The sequence below is a fragment of the Bubalus kerabau genome, chromosome 18 (assembly GCF_029407905.1).
Source record: "Bubalus kerabau isolate K-KA32 ecotype Philippines breed swamp buffalo chromosome 18, PCC_UOA_SB_1v2, whole genome shotgun sequence".
Classification (NCBI taxonomy): domain Eukaryota; kingdom Metazoa; phylum Chordata; class Mammalia; order Artiodactyla; family Bovidae; genus Bubalus; species Bubalus kerabau.
In genome coordinates this window covers 2,086,816-2,091,008 of record NC_073641.1, presented here as the reverse complement: position 1 = coordinate 2,091,008, position 4,193 = coordinate 2,086,816, and the positions used below count along the sequence as shown (strand labels likewise).

The 4,193-nt window shown below is 39.1% G+C and overlaps 1 pseudogene; it reads right to left on the bottom strand.

Moving 5' to 3' along the window:
* Window positions 1–285: 285 nt before the first annotated feature.
* Window positions 286–2,505, bottom strand: LOC129633352 (olfactory receptor 5D13-like; annotated as a pseudogene).
* Window positions 2,506–4,193: the final 1,688 nt, after the last annotated feature.

Genomic DNA, 4,193 nt, shown 5'->3' with positions numbered 1-4,193 from the left:
ACTTTTAATACAATTGAATTCACTCAAAAATAATTTATAAATACTACAAAAAGCAGTCATTAAAAAAAATTTTGGTTTACATATGGTTTACAGCTATTTTACTAAACACTGAGGTATGCAAATATCAATAATCATCAATAAAATGCTATCCTGCCATAGATATACTAACTTAAAGCTTTATATTTATCAAAAGATTTGAATCATCAATTACACCACAAGAACTGAACAATCTGTAGCATAGGATATCAATTTTTTTTCAGAAATAAAATAATGAATTTAAAAATATTATGTGGAGGGACAAAGTGGTTTTGTGAAAACTAATCTTGTGAATGTATTTTTTACTTCGTTGTTCCTCAAGCTGTAGATCAAGGGGTTCAGCATAGGAATCACTACTGTGTAAAACACAGAAGTCACTTTGACTGTGAGCCAAGAAGTTTTGGGGTTAGGAATGCAGTAAAGGAGAAGGATGGTTCCATGGAAGATGCTGATGGCTGTCAGATGGGAAGCACAGGTGGAGAAGGTTTTCCAGCGCCCACTTGCAGAAGGCATCCCCATAACAGTGATAAAAATGAATATATAGGACATCAGAATAATCACCAGGCTGCTCGCCTCATTGAACATGGCAATAACAGAACATAACATCTGACTGATATAGGGATCTGAGCAGGAGACAGAAACAATTACAGAGTGGTCACAGATAAAATTATGGTGCTAGACTTGCAATAGGATAATGCAAGAAGAAAATATGTGTGTCATGGAGCACACTACACCCCATGAGTAAGAACCAGCCACCAAGAGAGCACAGCGCTTCGGAGACATTGCAGTGGCATAGAGCAAGGGGTTTCAGACTGCCACAACGCGGTCATAGGCCATTGCTGCTAACATGAATGTTTCTGCTACACCAAACAGGCAAGCAAAACAAAAGTGCGCAATGCAACCAGAGAAAGAGATGGTTCTGTCCTCCACAATCAAATTCTCCAACAGTTTGGGTGTGATCCAACCAGTCCATTCTGAAGGAGATCAGCCCTGGGATTTCTTTGGAAGGAATGATGCTAAAGCTGAAACTCCAGTACTTTGGCCACCTCTTGCGAAGAGTTGACTCATTGGAAAGACTGTGATGCTGGGAGGGATTGGGGGCAGGAGGAGAAGGGGACAACAGAGGATGAGATGGCTGGATGGCATCACCGACTCGATGGACGTGAGTCTGAGTGAACTCCAGGAGTTGGTGATGGACAGGGAGGCCTGGCATGCTGTGATTCATGGGGTCGCAAAGAGTCAGACATGAGTGAGTGACTGAACTGACTGACTGACTGACTGACAGTAGAAAAACAGAAATTGACAAAGGACAAGTGACTAAGGAAAAAGTACATGATCGTGTGGAGTTTTGAATTGACCTTGATGATTATGATCATACCTAAATTCCCCACCACTGGAGAAGGCAATGGCAACCCACTCCAGTACTCCTGCCTGGAAAATCCCATGGACGGAGGAGCCTGGTAGGCTGCAGTCCATGGGGATGCTAAGAGTTGGACACGACTGAGCGACTTCACTTTCCCTTTTCACTTTCATGCACTGGAGAAGGAAATGGCAACCCACTCCAGTGTTCTTGCCTGGAGAATCCCAGGGACGGGGGAGCCTGGTGGGCTGCCGTCTACGGGGTTGCACAGAGTCGGACACGACTGAAGTGACTTGCAAATTCCCCACCACAGTGGCTGTGTAGATAGACAAGAAAACAAGGAAAAGTGGGACCCAGAGTTCTGGATATTCTGAAAAACCCAGGAGAATTAATGTGGGTATGATACTCTGATTTCCTTCTGTTAGCAGGATGATTCCTGTTGAACAAAGGACCAAACATTATTCCTGAAAAATAGAAATGAATACAGAAGAGAAACAGAGAAGGCAGAAGCTTCATATGTCTCTGGGGGAGCTGGTATATATTCTCCAGATATGGTCCTCAAACCAGCAGCAGCAGGGACGCCTAAGAATATGTTAGGGATGCAAATTCTCAAGCCCTGTCTCCAACTTCCTGAATCAAAAACTCTGGAAAGTAGCCCACAATTTGTGATTTATCCAGGCCTCCAGGTGATTTCTGATGCATGATAAATTATGAGAACCACTAAAATACAGACTATTCATGCTATCGTTTAAAATTTAGCCCTTAGTATTTTCAATATACAACTAAAATATAAATTTGGAACACAAAAGAAAGTGTAAATCTCAAAATTTTGAGATGCCAAAAAGAAGCAGAGTACTTTGTTATGGTTCTAACAGTTACACTAAGGATCAAGGAGATCACATGGTGTGTAAAAGGTGCCGTATAAATCTCAGTATAATTTTTTCATATTCTAGTCATATTAAAGAATTGACTTTTAATTGACAAATTAAAAGTTTGTGAATTGGCATAAATCTTAAGTTGTAACTAGTTTATGCCTTTCATCTTGTGCTTAAATTAATTATAGAATCTTATTCATGAAATAATCATGTACCTTCCATCAAAACCTCCATTAAGGTTATACTGCCTCCTGGGATAATTTTTGGGTTTTTATATTGACATTTTGCTTAACATTGACTCATTCATTAATTTAATCTAATTAACTTATATTAATTATTTGTAAATGTGATTTTAGATCATCTATTTTAATATATAAGGCTTCCATAGTGGCTTAATGGTAAAGAATACACCTTCAATGTAGGAGACACAGGAGACACAGGTTCAATTCCTGGGTGGGGAAGATTCCCTGGAGAAGGAAATGGCAACCCACCCCAGTACTGCTGTGGGCCTCTCTGGTGGCTGAGTCAGTAAATAATCCCCCTGCAATGCAGGAGACCTGAGTTCAATCCCTAGGTCGGGAAGATTCCCCTGGAGAAGGAGATGGCAACCCACTCCAGTATGACTTAGCAGCTAAACATTTTTTATATACATCTAAAATTATAAGTGAGTGTTAGTTGCTTTCTCGTGTCTGACTCTTTGAAAAACCATGGACTGTAGCTCATCAGGTTTCTCTGTCCATGTGATTCTCCAGGTAAAAATACTGGAGTGGATTGCCATTGCCTTCTCCAGGGGATCTTCCCAACTCAGAGATCAAACCCCGGTTTACTGAAGACAGATTCTTTACTGTCTCAGCCACGAATATATAATTAAATATATAATATAAAGTATATATAATGTTATGAGAAACAAATGATATAATTTATATTTATAAATTATATATAATTATATATAATTAATTATTATATTTACCAACAATAATTTTATACAAAATGCATTCAAGATATAGTGAAAATTACAAATTTTCTCTACCAATGAGTAAACCTCTGTTATGAGGAGGCAAACTTGGAGAAGATGGGGAAGCAAGAGCTGCAATGCCTTAAAATGAATGGCCCTCAGATATAGACATAAAACTTCAGTAAAATTAGATGGATGGTCTGCTTCATCTTTGTTTTGTCCAAATCAAGTGTCAGGCTACAGACTCAGCTCCATGAAGGCCTAGTTGATATCCACTACAAACAACTCTAGACATAAATAATATGTCATCAGAATATTTTTTCCAATAGCAAGAGGGACTGGGCAGATACTTTGTAAATATCCATTATTATTCAGGCTATTTTAACAAATGGCTTTCCTTCAACATTTGAAAATATTAGCAACACCCTGGTATATTAGGAAGACTGGAACCACTGTTTTAGTTTACTGATGCAATACTCATATCAATAACCAAAGAGACTGAAAAATTGATTTGGTATTCAACGTTAGCAATTTCAAATGATTTTGCAGAAAATCAGTGGATTAATGGTAGGTTTGTATTCAAATTGGAACTGCTGCTGCTGCCAAGTCGATTCAGTCGTGTCCAACTCTGTGCGACCCCATAGACGGCAGCCCACCAGGGGATTTTCCAGGCAAGAGTACTGGAGTGGGGTGTCATTGCCTTCTCCGCATATTGGAACTAGGTTTATGGAATTACAGAATTCTCTGCATCTTTGCAATTTCCCTGTTGCTCACTGCTGCCACTTTCGGTAATACAGATCTTAATTGTGAAAACCACTTCATGCCCTATTAGTGCAAATTAAAATGTTTCTGATCATAGAAAGGGATCATCTATAGTTTGTGGAATAATCTGTATGAGTGGTAGCTCCATCTTTTCCACTTAATTTGCAAGATACAGAAAGAAACATGAACTGATATGAAACCAGAT